This window comes from Danio rerio, chromosome 2 (assembly GCF_052040795.2).
Source record: "Danio rerio strain M-AB ecotype USA chromosome 2, GRCz13ab, whole genome shotgun sequence".
In the NCBI taxonomy this organism is placed as follows: Eukaryota; Metazoa; Chordata; class Actinopteri; order Cypriniformes; family Danionidae; genus Danio; species Danio rerio.
The window spans coordinates 60,321,856-60,342,427 of NC_141022.1; the positions used below are offsets into that span (position 1 = coordinate 60,321,856).

Sequence of the window (20,572 nt, forward strand, 5' to 3'; positions counted from 1 at the left end):
GTTGGAAAGTATGTATAAGGTGTCATTTATAAGTTCTGTGTTAAAGCTCATAATCATAATCCTGCAACACCAATTAAATCATTTCAAACAACTAAATTATAAATTATAAGGAAAGTTTTAAATGTAAACTTTTTATGTTGGGTCTATTGTTGGACATTGTTGCCATAAGGCAGGGGTTGGATACCACGTCTCCTTTTTCAAATGGTACATTTTCATACGACTAAACACCAAATAGCCACGAAAAATATAAAATATACTTGCGATGGTAGCCTGATTGAAAAACACCTTTTTCATACAGCAAATTAATGGTCAACTACATGCATCAAACAAAAAATAATGTGATTTTTTAGCTGATTTTCATCTATTATGACAGTGTTATACACCTTTTTTTCAATGGGCAGGGCTCGAAATTAACTTTTTTACTTGGTAGCACCGGTGCTCCCAACTTCAAAAATTTAGGAGCACCAAAAAATTTTTAGGAGCGCCAGAAAAAATTTAGGAGCACCCACCAAAAATGAATGAGCACAGCTGCAAATTGTTTTTTAAGGGATTTATTGTATTTTAAAACAACATTAATAGGACTGACAAAAACCAGAAACAACTATCTAACTAATGCTGCGAAGACATTGATATTTGTGTGCAATAATTCCAAAATGAATGTCTACTAATTAGGCCATAGAATATTAATGATGATAAAAAATGACAGTAATAGTAACAATGAATTCCATTTCTCATTATGATACTGCATTGAATGTGCTTGAATGCAAGTTATTTGCTATAAAAAGTCTGTTACTTTATGAAAAATAGTTGTATAGTTTGTATCAAACATAAATGAAGCATTGCAGTAAGAAATATTGATTTTGTACTGCTGTTTTTATATGCATGTCAATTTAATAAATAATATTTCTGCTACAAAACAAACAAAAGATTATAATAAATCATTCAATTCAATGATGAAAGCTGCAAAACAGTCATCAGTAAATAAATAAAAAAATAATATACACCTCAAAAAAGAATAGACAAAAGAAAGTAAGTAAAGTCTCACTTCTATCACTCTTTAAAAGTTTTGGTTTCAGTTTGTGTCAATTTAAAGGTTCAGTCTGAGATGATCTTCATGTTTCTGTGTTAGTGGAAAAGCTGGCGAGTCAGCCGACCCAATTTATGAGCAGGCAGAGCAGGATTCTTGCGCTAACCATCGGCGCAATACCGGTCTTTGTTATGAGCCGCAGTTTCAGTGTAAACTTAGTAAAGGCGAGCTTCTTTGGCGATGATATGTACAGTATTAGATTTGACTTTTAGCGGACATTTGCGCTGAACACGCAGTGAACACAACGCATGGAGATTCGGGCGCCTTCTCCAAGAAGCGCGTACTCGATTGATCTCAGCTGGTGGATCATTATTCACCATGTGACGTGTCATGATCGCTCTCATCTGCGCCTCAACTTTAGGTAGGGTTTGCAAACCTGTGCGCTTTAAGTTTTTACTCTTCAGCCGTTTGCATTTCCCGTGGTCATAAAATCTCCTTCCCTGTCATCTGACAGCGGAATACCTTGAGTGAATGACAGCTAATATGAACCAATATAGCGGTAGGGAAGAGCGATTCAGCACGTTTTTACAAAAAATCAAAACAGGTCGCACTACAACCATTATCTGCAGTCGCACTAATGCTCCCAGATATATTATGAGGTTGCATAGATTAATTTTCGGGCGCATATGCGACCAAAATGGTCGCAATTTCGAGCCCTGATGGGTTAAAGTTATATAATCCACTATTCCTCTTAATTGGATGCTATTTAGGAGCCGTGTGCACCCACTGACAGGAAAAGGGTGCTCTCTCTCTCTCTCTCTAAAGTTGCTATATTGGAATGAGATTTACAGTATTGTCAAAGCATTTTAGATATGTATAAAGTATGTAATATATTAGCATCATTAAATTAATAAAATATGCAGTAAATGAGAAATAAATATCAACAAAAAATAAATAAAATTAGACATTATTGCAAAAAATTATAATAACTAGTAGAATAAAAAGTGTAGATTATTTAAATAAAGCTAATTAGTTGATTCACCATTTCTGATGGTTTATATTTTGCAGCCATTATAGATGTCATTTAGTTCTCTCTGAATATAAAGTTTATCTGAGTTGTTTATTAAATGATTAATCATTTAATGTTCCTCTCTTGGCTGCGCGCGCAGTCAGCTGCGAAATGGTAATGCAAAAACGCATACAAATAATGACAACTTTAGAAAGCAAAAGTAAAACCTGAATTCTGGACATTTTAGGAGATTCAGAAACTACAGTCGGATGCATTTTATCATTTTGAGAGTTTCTGTGTGAGTGGCAGATCGCGCACACACAGAACCAAGCAGTAGGAAACGTGCAGAGCGAGAGACGATTTTCCACTGGTTAATCGATTGTGAATGTTAATTTTTCTTGGACGGATACAAAAAAAGGTGCAAGCTCTTTCTCTCTGAGATGGCTGTCAAATTGACGTGGATCCAGGCTTCTGGATGGGATGAAATCAAGTTTGCTATTGCGCAATCCAGTGGACACACATGAAACTGCAGTATATTTTATTGAAAAAAATTAAACTTACAGGGCCCTATCATACACTCGGCGCAGTGTGGCGCAAGGCGCAGCGCAATAGTCTTTTGGTAGTTTCAGCTTGGCGCAAGAGTCGTTTTAAGGCGTTGCGCCACACTGTTTAAATAGCAAATGCATTAGCGCTCATTTGTGCGCCCATAGGCGTTCTGGTCTAAAAAGGAAGCGTTCTGAGGCGGACCGCTGGAGCGTTGCTATTTTGAGAATCTATAATAGATTTTTCATTAGACCAAAACAAAGCCGGTCTAAACTCCAGCGCAGAGTTGCGCCTCGCTTACACACTGCTTAATACACACAAGAGAGCAATAGGAAAATATCTTTACATATGAAAAAAATTAAATATTAAGGGAATATATATATATATATATATATATATATATATATATATATATATATATATATATATATATATATATATAGAATATAATAAGAATAGATATAGGATATAAATATAAAGGATTAAAATATTACAAAACATATTATTTTCTAGCCAACATAAATATGAAAAATCACTGCTTTTATGTCTTCTTCATCTCGGGAGGCTTTTTCAGTTCATTCATAACAATTTGCTTTTGTATAATGGTATTATTATTAGCAGTATTATTTATTATATCCATATTTATATTTGTTTTATTAAAAACAAGCTTAGATTTGTCCACCTGTCAGGTTTTAGACCATATGGGGCACAGCATGTGTTTTAGGATATAACTCAGGTTTTTGAGCACACTTTGTTAATATTGTTCATTTATTCGTTTGCTGGAAATTAGAACTGAATTTAAAAAAAAGTTTTGAAACAAATATTTGCGCTTAACAAACGAAATTAATTATTTATAGGCTAATTGATGTCTGTGCGTAAAGGTTTCCCTATCCAAGAGTGAAAGTGAAAGTGATCCATTATCTCTCATTCTCGCGCAGTAGATGCTCTGTTTAACAGTTTTCTGTTAAAAAAACTGTTAACTGTTTGCTAGTGAAATGCTCAGTTTTTCCACTTAGACTTACTTTACGTCCAGTAAATAGCGAATGCGCTTATGGCGCGATGCAACTAACTCTTAAAGGGAATGGGAGATGAGACTCTAATTGGTTTATTCTCAAAACACACCCATAACTCATTAAGAAAATAAACTCAACCCTTTTAGACCATTAGCAAATTAAATTAGCAAAAATGTGTTCTGACAAGCCCTGAAAGCGTTTGCACCCTGCGTTTTGCGCTCTGCACATAGACCGTCAAAATAGAGCCCACAAGAATCATCTCGCAGGCCGCATTAAATTCTTTGCGGGCCGTACGTTTGACACTCCGGCCATAAGGCAACATTTCATAAATTACTTTAAAAAATACATTTGTCTATTTTTTTTCCAGCACTTCAAGTTAAGCCATTTCAAGAAAAGAAAAACAGTCAAATACTTTTTTAAATAGATTTGTCATAACGCGTGCGGTAGAGAGGGTTAAATGTCCAAACATTAATTGTTGCAACAATAAATCACAGACGAACACAACAGAAGCTCTAATTCTCCATTACCATATGTAAGAAAGTATTTCTGCCCGTTATTTCACCAAAACATGGCAGTTATTTGTCCACTTCCTACCCACCCAATCCCACAATGCACTTCTATGAGCCTAAATGTTCTGCTCTGCACCACAAGAGGGAACTTACAGCCACACACACACACATGCAATGACACATCAAGATCATAAGGTTCAACAGATGCAAATGAAATGATTTGTGTTTCACTTTTGGTTAAACCAAACCATTGTCATTCAAATCAATATTTGAAATATGTGCCTTCCTGTTGCTCAATCGCCATGCAACAACTATTAAGCCTGCTTCATCTCAAATGCAATGCAAATCACTTTGCTGGTACAGGCGTGCATGTTAGAAATGCAAAGATGTCTTTGTTTTAACATCCCAGATCTTGTAGCAGCTCTTCTGTAAATCAACAGCAGCGTAAACAAAAGAAAAACTGGCGTAATCCCATAACTGTTGCAGAAAAGAGCAGGAGTTTGGCTGCTGGAAGAGTATCTTTTTCAGCAGGACAATGAGAGCTGTTGTTGAGCATGACAAAAGTCCTTGTGTGTGCGTCTCCATGCCTAAATGCATGTTCGGAGTGTGGGTGTTCTTAAAAATGTGGAAAACTCAAAACAAAACACAAGAGTGTAACATTTCAAACAGCCCTTCCTCTTTGATGCGGCGCTGGAAATATGATGAACACCTACACACACGTCACAAGTTAACCCTCATAACGCAACCACTGTCTGTTTTCATGATCGCCGTATTACTGCATTTACCTCAGTGGCTTTGGTGCACTTCTCAGATCAGAATAGAAATGTTCAAAACACCCTGGTCGATCTTCACATCATTAGCTGCGTCCCAAATGGCACACTATACACTATGCACTCATGCACTATGTACTTATGCACTTACACACTCAACAGGATAGTACATGTATGTAGTGTCGTCCCAAATGGCACACTAATGTTTTTTAGTAAACGGAAATTCAAACCGTTTCCCTGATGACGTTTGACGGTTGCCAAATCAGTGAAATAAATGACCGAATTATCAAATAATACCTGCCGTGAGTATTGCCGCATTCACCATCGGGAGGCGCTATAATCACTCTCGTAGGAGAATTTTGCTTTCTCCATCCAAAATAAATAAAGTTATCCAACATGTGCGTCCGATAGCTCCGCCCCTTCCGCTACGTAAGCAAACATGCAGTCGTTGAGTGCGTGAAGTGTCCATCATTACACACTTCATTATACCGGCTGAATGAGTGCATCATCCGGGTAATTAAAGTGCACTTATTATTTTAAGAGTTTTCAGTGTGAACACACTACTTACACTATTTATACTACAAAATGGCGTAGAATAGTGCATAAGTATGCGATTTGGGACGCAGCTATTGTGTCACTTGTGCACATCAGAAAAGCTGTTTCTTTGAACAAGTTGCAAATGCTTTTGTGCGTCCATGCAAATGAGCACGTGCAGTTCTCTGATGTTTCCTACATTATCTGTTGCTTATGTCATGTTGATCAATATGTGTTATTTTAGTCTCTGTTGAATAGTCTCACCCCACACAACATTTAATCCGTTGTTAAAGGGCCATGACATCCCCCACTTTCGGTTCAGGTCTACCTCAGAATTTTTTCAAAAGATGCATGATAATGGGCGTGGAGCTCCGCGAGCAAAGGGCAGGAGTGGGCGTGGCCAGCCGGGGAGAAGGAGGGGAGCGAACAACTGTTGTCTGTTAGTTCACAAAATGAGACACAAACCCTGAGGAGACGCATGATTTTGTAGTTTACAAAGTTAAAATGCAAAGAAATCAACAGTAATTTAATGCCCTGCTACATGTCATTTGTAATTTCATATACAGATAACCACAATTTATATCATTATAAAGATGATCGTGTTCATATAAACACTATAAATGAGGACTTCTCCCTCAATCCCCGGGTCTGAATGCAGACTCAGTGCAGCAGGTCTCCATTTGCCATTTAACCATTTGCGCTGCTGGTAATCTAGAGGATTTAGGCGAACACAGCAGCACGGCGATGTGTCTAAATGTGAACGAACTCCTGATAAAAGACAACGTCCGCCATTCTCCAATTCCCCTACTGCTCTCCCAACAAAAATGCTTGCTGCACAAAGACAGCTTTGCTGTATTGGCCCTGACAGGATCGCAGGGAAAAACATGCAACAAACCCCGTGGATAGGGCTGAGCGATTAATTCGAATTTACGTTTTAAGACGATTTAATTTTGAATGAAATCGGGAAATTGCGATTTTCAAAAATATATATATTTAATACATTATAATGGCACCAATGCGCTTGGGTTCACTCTCTGTATGAAGCAGGAAGCACACCAGAAGCGCCTCTCGGCGACGGGCTGCACAGCACCACGCCATGGATTTTAGAATTCTAAACAGGTTTCTATACACACACCGGCGCCGCCCAGCCACGATTCACGAAGCAGTTCATATTTCAGCCGCGCCACAGAGCGCCATCTGATTAGTTTCATGTTAAATATCATGTGAATGTGCGCGTTTGGTGTGTGATAGTTTAAACTGTCATGTCCGCGCCATGTCGCGGCGCTTCTGGTGTGCAACCTGCTTGACTGCCTGTTAAAGCGTGAAGTCATGTAGGATTTTACTTGTTGCACGTCTGTGTGGATTGTCAAGACATTTCCTCATCAAGTTGATAAACTCGATCTCAACATGTATGAAGGCATAAAAGCCTGTCATGTGAAAAACCGCACGATCTTTTGGTTTGAACACGAGTAGAGGTGAGGAACTGTAGCAGTGAAAATGAAAGTACCTGCCCCCATGATGTCATTTAGCAGACCTAGTTGAAAACCAGACAGATCAGGCAGCTTAATACAGAGAGTGGAGCAAAGCACATCAAATGATCGATATTTAAAAGGGGGAAAAAAGAAAAATAGATTCAATATACTATTTTATATTAGACACACATCTGGTGCTTGTATTTACTCCTGCTATACGTCCACAACTTCACACACTGGGTTAAATTAGGCTTTACAGTTTCCATGTTCAGTCCTTTACTTCCACTGTATCTTTTTAAGAAAAAGGCAGCAGCATTACAACCTGACATTCAATCAGAAGACAAAGTCAAAGCCGAGCTGACTGCCAATCTTTCCTAGGCTCAGCAATACTTACAAAAATACCTCTTTATTCCAGCTACTGCAATATTTACACAAGTATTTCTTATTCAAATCTTCAGCAACGCTATTTAACTCATGAATTTGTTTTACATTTATTTACACCTTGACCGATTTTTTTATGACATGGCCATTAAAAATACAATGTTGCTTAACCAGATGGTTTTTCAGGTTACTTATAAAGACAATGTTACTTCAGTCATGTTGTTGTAATGTTTTGAGAAGACTAGTAACACAATAAAAAAATTATAGAAATCGTGAATCGGTCAAACTTTATAAAAAACCTAGATTTTTTTTTTTTGCCTAATCGCCCAGCCCTACCCGTGGATCATGGAAACAAACACATCCAGCTAAATACTGTGTGCTGTGGATCCGTGTCTCAGAGCTTAGGCTTGGCACTGGCAGATCTGCCGTGCCTTCGGAAGCACAAGCTCTCATGAATAATTAAAAAGCCGGCTCTTCTCATAGGATAAGAAAACTCTGCTATGAATAATAATGAGAATGATGAGACACGTCATCTTTTGCACTTGAAGTTCTGCGCTACGTTGCCGATTTTGATCTGCCCCAAAAATAGTGTTGAACCCGGAAGCTGAAATTAGCTGACAAAAGCTCAAAGCTATGCAGTTATCCCTACAATTAAAGCTAACCGGTGCTAACATTGTCTTAACTGATGCTGAACACACACACACACACACCTGTTAAAATCTCAAAAAAAGTACTCTAGGGTTTCGTGAACCTTTAATGGAATAAGTCTTTACATGCAAAATGGCTGAACAAGTTGTCATAATATTTTGTCATGATGCATTTTTCTAAACATTTCCATTAGACTATTTTTTCTAAATCTGTCTACAGTTAGTACATTTCTCCCAGGTGAATTGCGACTTCCTCTAAAGAAGGTGCATCTCAAAGGAGATTGACATTTCTACTTTTGTTTTGTTTTATTTGTGCTATGCAGTGCTGTCTTTTGCTTTCAGTATCACAATGACATGATCTAGCAACAAATGACAGTACAAACAGCAAAAATAAATACAGTCTCAATTGCTTTGGCTCATTTCTCGATTGAATTTTTTATTTTTTAAAACAACAAGTTTAGATCTCTGAACAGTTAGCTTACTGTTCACTTCAAAGTGGCTTTTCCTATTGATTTAGGCAAATTGCCAATGCTTTGGTGCATGTGTGCAAACAGTAAGCACAAGTGTCTACAGTTTAAACAGAAACTAATTGCATATGGCTTGTTGATCAAAACTGATGAGTGAATTCTTATTTAAACTGTCAAACTCTTCACAACGTCTTAATCGTTTTTCATCGCATTACACTCAAAACAATTTATTAAAATTTTCAAACATTTGTATACCTGCAGGTTTACAAATATTTGATATTGACATTGTTTGTAATGTCTGCTAAATTGGTAAACGACCTCTGGTTGCAAATCAATTGTTATCTAATTATCAATCAACTTTGCTAGTATATACAGTTAAAACCAGAAGTTTACATACGTACACTCTAAAAAAAGGAACATAAACATTTGTTTTATGTCAGATGGTAAATCATACTATACGTTTACTATTTTAAGTCTGTTACCTAAATCATTTACATTTGTTAAATGCCAGAATAATGAGATAATTTTTTTTATTAATTTCTAGACAGTCAAAAGCTTGCATACATTTCCTTGTTTTTTTATCTTTGCTTTTAAACTGTATAACTTTGGTTAAATGTTTTGGGTATCCTTCCACAAGCTTCTCACAATAGTTTGAAGGAATTTTGACAGAACTAGTGTAACTGAGTCAGATTTGTTGGCTGTCTTGCTCGCACAAGCTTTTTCAACTCTGCCCACAAATTTTCTATAGGGTTTGGATCAGGGTTTTGTGATGGCCACTCCAAAACATTCACTCTGTTATCCTTAAAGCATATTTTAACTAATTGGCAGTATGCTTAGGGTCATGGTCTGTTTGGAAGACCCATTTGTGGCCAAGTTTTAATGTCTTGGCTGATGTCTTGAGATGTTGCTTCAGTATTTCTCCATCATGTTCTTTCTTCATGATGCCATCTATGCTGTGAAGTGGACCAATCCCTCCTGCAGCAGAACAGCCCCACAACATGATGCTGCCGCCCCCATACTTCACTGGGATGGTGTTCCTAGGCTTGTAAGCTTTCCCCTTTGTCCTCCAAATGTAACACTGGTCATTATGGCCAAACAGTTCAATCTTAGCTCCATCAGAGCACAGGACATGTCTCCAAAAATGAGTCCTTTTCCCAGTGTCATTTAGCTAATTGTAATCTGGCTTTGTTGTTGATTCTGGCTTGTTGATTTTCCCATGTTGTCACACAAGGAAGCAGTGTGTTTGAGGATTTCCTTAAATACTATTCTACAGTTGTGCCTCCAGTTAGAAAAGTTATAACAGTTTCTCAAAAAATATCTCTCTCATTCTGCTATTAAGCATAACAGAAACTAATGTGATCATCCTGACTTACCTAAAAGAGAAAAATTTGTCACATTAACATCTGACCTTTTTTAAATGGTTATGAGCCTTTTTATACAGTGTATGTGAACTTCTGGTTTCAACTGTATATATTCACTCATTCATTCATTTTCTTTTCCACAAACTCCACACAGAAATGCCAACCGACCCAGCCGAGGCTCGAACCAGCAACCTACTTCGCCCCCTAATAAGTATCTCTCTCTCTCTCTCTCTCTCTCTCTCTCTCTCTCTCTCTCAACATGCTTATGGAAGGAAGAGCAACTGGAAGAAGTGTTACAAAATAATATAAAACAAAACAATCTGTCAACAGGGCAAACAAAATGATCTTGTTTTCAGTTTGGCATAAGATTATTCAATAGTCAAACCTGAATGTGCATTATGAGGGTTAATACATTATTCTGATGAAAATGTAAGTGGGGTTTTCCCATGCAAAACTCCCAACTATGATGATAAAGCGTTTTGGATGGTTGTAAAAGCATGAGTGTTTTACAGGAGAAAGTGAAGGGAATGTTGCTGTGCGTGTAGATGCATGTCGCACATGTTTCCTCAAGCATATTAACTCATATGAAACTGTCATAATATGGCAGATACCTCATGCCATCTGCCCCAAAACAGCCCTCACATCTCTACTGCATTAAACGGAGAGCGATTAAAGGCTTTTTATGTAACTGTGAAGGCCTGTGTGGACCTGCATGCTGCAGGCTTCTTGTGGTTTAAAGCTGTGAATGAATGGCCTGTAGTGGTTTTACAGCTCTACAGAAGCTGCTGCTAAAGGATGAAACCGTATTTTGAAAAACATGCATAATGACAACACTACAAGATTTCCCGGAGGAAGAAGCATTTCCTGAGTTCTATGTTGTGCTTTATTTTATATCAGCTTAACCTTATTGAGCGTATTCTTCACATATTAGCAGGCGCAGACTTTAACTCTCATTCATTTCCATCGATCTTTAGATGGTAAAAACAGCTCATTAAGCATCTTGATGTTGCAAACTGACATTTTCTTTTTCATATTACTATACTTTTTACGTATAGTCATGAACAAACTTGTTTGCAGCGAGAGAATAAAGCATTGCAAAATAAAGTTAATGAGATATGCTTGTAAAAATGACCAAGGGAAAAACCCCAAAAGCTCACTCAACCACGGTTTAGTCCCCCCTGTGTTAAGGCGGGTTTGTGTCCTTCCTCCTCGCTAACCTTCCTCTTTTTATGTACCCCCAACCCCCCCCCCCCCCCCCCCCCTTTAACGGGGCTGGTCCACAGGCTGTCACTAGGTCTCCCCTTCTTGGGTAGCAGATGAACCCCATTGTGGAAGTTTCCACATAGCATTTCCGTAAAATTTTCATAAAATTATACATTTTTAACCACATTTTTTAAACAAGGTAAAACATTTTTTAGTCTTGCATCTAATATTTATCTCAGTTTAATTTTTATTAATTAATTAATTAATTATTAATAATAAATAAAATAAATTCATATTTGTATTCATTTTAATTTGGTTTTATGTAATAGTTTTATTTTATCATAATAAACATTTTGTTAAATTACTAAACTAATTTCTTATATTTAAATATACACTTTTGTGCACTTTTTAGCCATTATGTTTGATATTTTTATCATTTTTTTAATACTATTTTTATTTTTTTTTACCTCATTTTTTTAGTTTTGGATCTGACATTTACATCAGTTTCATTTTTAACTTATTACTTTATTTTAATTGTATGTAACAGCTTTAGTTTGTCATAATAAACTTGTTGTTAAATTACTGAAATCTTTTTTTAATTCGATTCCAGATCATTTAAAAATGAATAAAAATGGTAAATCCCCGTAAGCGCAATGACTGTAATAGAGATTTGTCTTGCGATTTGTCATTGGAAACATCACTATTGCAACTCAACAAGCAGCGCAGATGTAAACAGGAAGTAGAGCTGATGAAAATAGCGACTCTTTAAGGAAGTCCACAAGGCCTGAGGAGACTGAACAGACTTATGCTCTTTATAAAGCAGACGCTGCTGACGTGATTCAGCTCTCTCCTGTCCTCTGTGCTGGATAAAGACAGACTTAACTCAATATACAGTTGAAGTCAAAATTATTCGCCCTCCTCCTTATTTTTTCAAATATTTCCCAAATGATGTTAAACAGGATTAGGAATTTTTCAAATTTTTTCCTATAATATTTTTTCTTCTGGAGAAAGTCTTATTTGTTTTATTTCGGCTAGAATAATAAAATAATAATACAATTTTAAATAGTATTAAGGTCAATATTATTAGCCCCCTTCAACAATATTTGTTTTGGATTGTCTCAGAACAAACCACTGTTATACAATGAATTGCCTAATTACCCTAACTTTACCCTAGTTAAGCCTTTAAATGTCACTTTATGCTAAATACGAGTGTCTTGAACAATATCTAGTAAAATGTTTTGCACTGTCATAATGGCAAAGATAAAAAAAAAATGAAATATTAGAAATTGTATCTAAATTTAATTAGAAATTAAATCTATAATGCATCTAGATTTAAGGATGTTCAGAAATTTGCACTGGAAAAACAGATCATTTTTAATTGGATGATCAATATACGAGCAGCTTAAACATTCTGCAAAACATCTATTTGTCTAAAGTCCATTTTTAAAATAAATTTGTATAAATGGTCACATATAAAGAGGTAAATGCACATGACAACTAAAAGGGAATCAATGTGTGCAGCTCAAACATTCTGCAAAACAACTATTTCTGAACGACAGTCTTTTTTAAATTACTTTGTACAGTTGGTCACATATCAAGAAGTGAATGCACATGACAACTAAAAGGGGAATCAATATGAGCAGCTCAAACATTCTGCAAAACATCTATTTGATGCAGATAGTCCTTTTTAAATTAATTTGTACAATTTGTCACATGTGAAGAAGTGAATTCCCTCAACTAAAAGGGAATCAATACGAGCAGCTCAAACATTCTGCAAGACATCTATTTGTTGACAGTCCATTTTTAAATGCCTTTGCATAATTGGTCACATATAAAGAAGTGAATGCACAAGTCAACTTAAAGGGGAATCAATATAGGCAGCTCAAACATTCTGCAAAACATCTATTTGTCAACTACAGTCCTTTTTTAATTAACTTTGTATAATTGGTCACATATCAAGAAGTGAATGCACATGACAACTAAAAGGGGAAAACCAAAAGTGCCACTCTGCCACCACACCTCTGAGAATCAGCATGATAAGCAAGAGTCTGGTGTTCCCTCGGTAGGGTTCAGTCTTTTAAGGGAGGGTGGGGGTCGTGTGTGATCTCACGTATAGCGGACATGTGTAATCTCAAACTGAGGCCTGCTAAAGAAAACATCTGACGCACGCTTCCTCTTCCTGTCTCTCCGTCACTATGGAAACCCCATGAAAAAAAAAAACACAAATTACAAGTGGCTGTTCCTGAACAACACTCAGGAGAAATCTGAGTGTGCATGTTTATATATATATTAACTTTACTGCTAAAGCTATTAGTTATTAGTAACTAATGAAGTTATGGTAACAATACCCTTAACTTTTCCAAATTTGATAGTAATGCAATAATGTGACCTTTAGTAAAGATGCGTTAAAACAATAATCATTGTGAAAGCGCTATACAAATAAACTTTAATTGATTTGAATATCTACAGGAGTTAGAGCTCTACTGATACAGGTTAAAATGATTTTGACAGTTAAAAAAGTACAAGTGCTATGTTAAAACCTTCTCTTTGCCCACAGTGTGTGTTTTTTTAAAGTGGCCAAATTTTTGGCTAAATTTAATGGCCCATAGAATATTGAATATGTTGAGCATATTATACAGTGTTCAGAATAAATGAGTTGACCCCTCACAGATCTCTCCTTTACATTAATATTTTCTAAATGATGCTTTACAATAATATATTTTAGGTCTGCTCGTTCATGGGAAAAATCATAATCACGATTATTTTGGTCATAATTGTAATCACGATTATTCAAAATGATATATAGTTGCAGTCAAAATGATTCGCCCTCCTGTGAATGGTTTATATATATATATATATATATATATATATATATATATATATATATATATATATATATATATATATATATATATATATTCATATTTTCCAAATGATGTTGAACAGAGCAAGGTTTTTTTTTTTTTTGCAGTATTTACAAAAATAATTTTCTTCCTATTCGTTTTATTTTGGTTAGAATAAAAGCAGGTTTAAATATTTTGAAACCTAGATTAAGGTCAATATTATTAGCCCCTTTAAGCAATATGTTGCTTTGATTGTCTGCAGAAGAAAATACTGTTGTAATGTAATGTAATGTGTATTCATATAGCACATATACCCAAAGCGCTTCACAATCCTGAGGGGGGGTCTCTCCACACCACCACCAGTGTGCAGCATCCACTTGGATGATGCAACGGCAGCATCAAACAGACAGGACAACGGCGCCAGTGCGCTCACCACACACCAGCTAACATACTGTTATACAATGACTTTCCTAATTACCCTAATTAAGCCTTTGCATTGCACTTTAAGCTGAATACTAGTATCTTGAAGAATATCTAGTACAGGGGTTCTCAACTGGTTTGGCCATGGGACCCACATTTTTACATGGTCATCAAGCCGCGACCCAAATTTTTAGGAACTATAAAACAATTTTAGGAATTATACTTAATTTGTATTTATTTTTTAACATAAACGAGAAGTTACAGATAAATCATAAGAAAATCACCAATACTTACAAATAAACAATATTTTATTGCTGTTATTTAACAAAATGTATCAAATTATAGAAATATTACAAAATAAAAACGGTGGTTAGGGTAAGGAACGCCTGGAAAAACTGCCTGGACCTTAGAAATATACGCTATATTGTTAACTTAGAATTATAGGGTTCTATCTGACATTCTTGTCAAAATGGAGTTATTGACATATTCTTACATTGAATATTTACGTTGTGTAATTTTGTAAAGTTGTTTACATTTTAAGACTTTTTATTTAAAAAACAAATGTTGCACACATACTGTTTGCTAATGAATGCAAAAACTTTGAAGTTCAATATCTCAGAATAATTCAGAACGCAATTAGAATCTTATAATTCCAAGGTGACGATATGTCATCATATTCATATATAAATCATTATTGTTATTATTATTATTACTACTCATTTTCTTTAGGGCTTAGTACATTCATTAATCTGGGGTCGCCACAGCTGAATGAACCGTCAACTTATCCAGCATATGTTTTACACAGCGGATGCCCTTCCAGCTGCAACCCATCTCTTGGAAACATCCACACACACTGCCGCCTAAATATTTAATTAATTAATTAATTAATTAAATAGTTTTCATTGCAACATTATGTAATAACGTTTTAGTTTTACTGATTTAAAAAGCATTTAGTAATTAGTGCATTGTTAAGCCTGGCTTATACTTCTGCGTCAAGTGACCGGCGTAACCCCCGGCGCAGGCAACGCGCGTAGCTGTGCATTTATACTTCTGCGCGCTGTCTCTGTTGGTCTGCATTAACACTTCCGAAACGCTAGTTGGCAGTGAGGTGTAAATGTTCCTCTGTGTCGAGTTTCTTCTGTCCTGTTTGCTTTTCCTGAACACTTCCGGGATGTACAAGTGGCTCAAACTCGCTCATTTTGAGGCAGGAACCGGCGGACGTGCAACAACTTTAACTATGAGGTAAACACAAAACAAAACTTTCCATCCGGGGCTCCTTCACGGGACTCCACACTTCTAAACAATCGCTCGCACCATTCACGCGGCTCTCGGTCCCGCCCAGACTCATCAGCGCTACCAAGCCGACCAATCACAGAGCTTGCGCTACGCGTCGTTGCGACGTGTAGTTAAATTTTTTGATAGGTGCACGTCAGCGACGTCGATGGCCACGGCGAAGGGCTATGCGTCAGCGCCGTAGCATACGCCGGTGTTTGACGCAGAAGTATAAATCAGCCTTTAATTATTACTTGTTTTAAATTGCAAGTAGTAAATTGTAAATAATTTTATATAAATAATACATTATAGATATTATAAATAATATTGCAAATACAGCTCCTTTTTTGAGACATCAACTTCAAATTTAGAGGAGCAACAATCAAGAATGTATGATAATTTGATGTTGCCCTCTCTTCACTTTACTGGTTTTTACCAGGTTGTGGAAAAAAATAACGTGCTCACAACATCCAATCAGATAAAAGGAACCAAAACGCAATATGGGGTTTACGACTTCATAGAAAAGGCGAAACATTCAAAGACTTAAAAGCACAAATTGTTTCTCAATTCTAAGACTTTATATATTAGAGCTGTGAACCTACACTAGTCTCACGGTTCGGTTACAATTATCATGCCATCGATTTGGTTAAAAAATATTTAATTGTATTAAAATGTATGAATATATTTATATTTATATAGGTTATTATTTGTAATACAATTGTGTCATTTAATACAAACAGTCAGATATATAAACTGTAACTTTAAAAAAAAAACAAGCATTTAGCAAATAATATAAACAAATATAAATATCCAGCTCAATTTCTGATCCTTGTCTAGTTCTCTTACACCCCTTTGATTGGGATTGATTGGGTTGCGATTGGCTCTTGCGCGCTGCGCTCTTCAGATGAATGATAAGCGGCAGGCGGCAGCGGCGATCTCACAGCTGATGTATGATAGACACGGTGGAGAAAACTCTGCAGACACGCGCTCGTTTTTGCATCCAAAAGTAACGCTGTAAAACAGCCGAGAGGAAAAGAAAAGCCACGCCAGCAGGTCAAATGGGCCTGTGTGTGTGTGTGAGAAAGAGAGAGAGACAGAGACAGAGCAAGAGCGCGCGCGCGAGAGAGAGAGATGGGGTAGGCTACTTTCATTCTCAAACTCAGACAGTGAAATTGTGCACAGTTCATGAGTATTAAGTAGTTAGAGCGTTATCGTCTCCCTCGCGACAGAGCGCATATGAGGTAAATGACGTCAGTAATAACCGGTTATGATTATTACTGAACCGATACCAAATTGTCCGCATCTGCATCGCAGTGCATTGAAGAAACTATTAATTTTGACACCCCTATTATATATACACGCAATTGACAAATAGTCGAAGGCAAATTTTGTGACATGGCAGCACTGGCCTGATCGGGCCAATAACAATTCTCTCTACTGTCTCGAACATCCCTCATGCTGGCCCCGGGCCATCGGGCAGTCCTTATTGTTGAGCCCTGTATGCTGTCATGGCTTTGCAATGAAAAAAATGTGATTATAATGGAAGTCAATGGGGCAAAAACAGCCACCAACATAACAAAAGCATAGTCAAGCTGCTTATTGATTTTTAAAAAAATTTAAGATTTGTCACCAAAAAAATGTTTCATTTGCCAAAACACAGAGAAAGATAATTAACACTCAAAATCACCCCAGAGTGGATGAAAAGCTTACGCTCGTATTTTATTTGTTGATTTTAGTTCAGCATTTAATACAGTGCAGACACATCTGCTTTTAGACAAGTTGCATAGCATGGGTGTCAGTACTTTCTTAATTAAATGGTTTTACTCTAGTAACCGAGCTCAGCAGGTCAGGGTCAATGGGATACTTTCTAAGGTCAGATATAGTAATACAGGAGTGCCACACGATTGTGTTTTATCACCTGTGCTTTTTGTTTTGTACACGAATGACTGCAGGAGCACCCATTTTATATTACTATATTATGAAATATGCTGATGATACTGCCATCACAGAGGACCTATCATCCTACCACAGTGAAAATGATACTTTCATTCAATGGTGTGATAAAAACTGTCTTGTGTTAAAGGGCTATGAACCCCCCCCACTTTTGGTTCAAATCTACCTCAGATTAAAAAAAAAAAGCATCATAATGGGTGTGGCGCAACACAAACAGAGGCAGGAGTGGGCGTGGCCAGCAGAGCATGGGAGAAGGAGGGAAGCGAACAGCTGTTGTCAGTCAGCTGACAAAATAAGACACAAACCCTGAGGAGATGCATGATTTTATAGTTTACAAAGTTAAAATGCAAATAAATAAACAGTAATTGAATGCCCTGCTACATTTGTCATTTGTTATTTCATATACACTATACACACAACCACAATTTATACAATTGTAAAGATAATCGTGTTCATATAAACACTATAAATAAGGACTTCTCCCTCAATCCCCAGGTCTGAATGCAGACTCAGTGCAGCAGGTCTCTTGCCTTGTCTATTTTGACCATTAGCCCTGCTGGTAATCTGGAGAAACACAGCAGCACGGCGATGTGCCTAATGTGAACAAACACCTGATAAAAGACAACGTCCGCCACTCTCCAATGCTTGTACTGCTCTTCCGACAAAAATGCTTGCTGAACACAAACAGCTTTGATGTATCGGCCCTGATGAGATCGTGGGGAAAAACATGCAACAAACCCGTGGATCATCGAAACAAACACATACGACCCTTAATCAACGGCTAAATACTGTGCCGTGGGTCCATGGATGCGGTTTCACCCAGTCATCAACGTGTCTCACAGCTTGGCACTGGCAGGTCTGCCTTGCCTTCGGAGAGCACGCAGAGTCATGAATAATTAAGAAGCAGGCTCTACTCATAGGATAAGAAAACTCCGCTATGACTAACAATGAGAAACCGACGCGTCATCTTTGCATTTGCAGTTTTGCGCAAAGTCATCGATGTTGATCTGCCCCAAAAATCCTTTTAAACCCGGAAGCTGAAATTAGCTGACAAAAGCTCAAAATTATCCAGTTTACCGGTTTACAGGTGCTAACATTGTCTTAACTGATGCTCAACACACACAAAGCTGTTAAAATCTCAAAAAAGGTACTCGAGGGTTTTTTGAACCTTTAAATGCAACAAAGATACAAGAAATGGTCTTTGACCCAAGAAGTGTTTCTAAACACAGGCCAGTGATCATTAAAGACTAGGGGTGTAACGATTTATCGTTGTACGATTTATTGCGATGCAAAAATGTCTCGATATGCATCGTGGCGTTATGACGATTTGATTACGATATGACGTCCGTTTTCTCTTATTAGTTGAGCTGTTTGCACGTGAGCTACGTTTCACCTGCTGTCGCACGTGAGTTCAGATTGCAGCAGCAGTAATGTTAGCAGACCAAGATGAGTGGAGCTGAAATAGAGGATGGCTCATCCTCTCAAAATCAGACGTCTGGCAACATTTCGGTTGTACAGTCATTGCTTTAGACTCGTCCGCTTTTTGACACGCATACTGGGTCAAACATCCTAAGTTTTAAAGTCTTCACAGTGATTTACATACTTTGCACAGCGACATGGATCCATGGATCCAACCTCCTAATGGTGTTGAAAGAGTCACATACTGTATTTATAAGGTACAATTCACCCTAAAATATCATTCTGTCTTCATATAATGATGTATTGGCGGCCACAAAATCACACATGACGTGAGCTGACCGTAAGCTGTTACTACAGAGGGCGGATGATAGACGCGCGCGTATGGCAAGCCGTTTTAGCATTTAAACCTTTGTTCTGACTATCCTTAAATATATTTAATTCATATTTAATTAAATTCATTTAGAGATATCTCTAATTATATTTTGACTAGTCATAATTATAATTCGACTAGTCAAAATATAATTAGAGATATCTCTAAATGAATTTAATTAAATATGAATTAAACATATTTATGGATAATCAGAACAAAGGTTTAAATGCTAAAACGGCTTGCCATACGCGCGTCTGCTTCAGTGAACAGAACCTGCAGGTTGTGACTAATAAAGTAGTAAACAACATTCAGTTTGTGGAACAGAGTGATCTTTATTTTTATTTGCACCTTTACCTAAATTGTTCATTAATTTTGTCTCTGTCATTTCAATAATATTTTTTAAGAAGTTTTTAAATTGTTTTATTTTCCAGAGACAGGCCTGTCTAATATATTTTCTAAAAGAAGGTTCAGTTTAACAAGTTGAAACAAAAGAAATACATAAAAAATAGTTTACTTGGTAAAATTTGCAGTTCAGTTTAATTTTAAATTTTTTTTCCAAATATCGTGATACATATCGAATCGTGAACATTATATCGTGATACACATCGTATCTTGAGCTGAGTGTATCGTTACACCTCTATTAAAGACACAGTGATACAGCAAGTTACCTCTTACAGATACCTGGGGTTCTATATGGACAGTGTTTTTTGTTGCAGAACACACATTGGCAGCTTGTGCACACAACTACAACAGAGGCTTTATTTTTTTTAAAAGGCTGAGACTGTGTGAGGTGGGTAGCAATATCTTGCTTGCTTTTTACCGAGTTATGTTTGAAGTCTTAATCTCTAAGCAATCACAAACTGGTTTGGAAATCTGTCTGTCCTATTGAAAAATAAATTGGTTGGGAAGAAGCCCTGTCGAGAATAAAAAAAAGCTTCAATAACTTCGAGACTAATTAATTCAATTTGAAGTTTTACATCCTCTTCATTTCTCTAAAACTAGATTAAGTAAAATCTTTCCCTCTGTATCTCCTAAATGCTACAGATGTGGTGGGGCAGAAGGGACTTTGGCACATTTATTTTGGTGTGTCCTGTTTTTTATGAGTTTTGGTCCATCATTTCAGTTGTTTTCCTGTGCTTATGGAACCAATATCCCACCTGACTACAATTTGGCTATTTTTGGGCATTTAAATATAATGGACACCCAATACCCCAATAGCCCAATAAACCCAATAGCCAGCCCTGATTGTTGGCATGACTACAGCTAAAAAGATGATCTTACCTAATTGGAATACTCCAAAGGCTCATTGTTTTAAGAGATGGTTGAATGAGCTCCTTTATGTCATTCAAATGGAACGAC

At 36.8% G+C, this 20,572-nt stretch overlaps 2 protein-coding genes across 6 annotated transcripts in view; both read right to left on the reverse strand.

The window, feature by feature from the left end:
- The window catches only part of btbd2b (BTB domain containing 2b), a 1,074,195-nt gene that overhangs the window by 198,300 nt on the left and 855,323 nt on the right, over positions 1-20,572 (reverse strand). The gene's annotated exons all lie outside the window — the stretch shown is intronic.
- arhgap45a (Rho GTPase activating protein 45a) overlaps positions 1-20,572 on the reverse strand; it is a 64,923-nt gene that overhangs the window by 36,020 nt on the left and 8,331 nt on the right. The window lies entirely within an intron of this gene.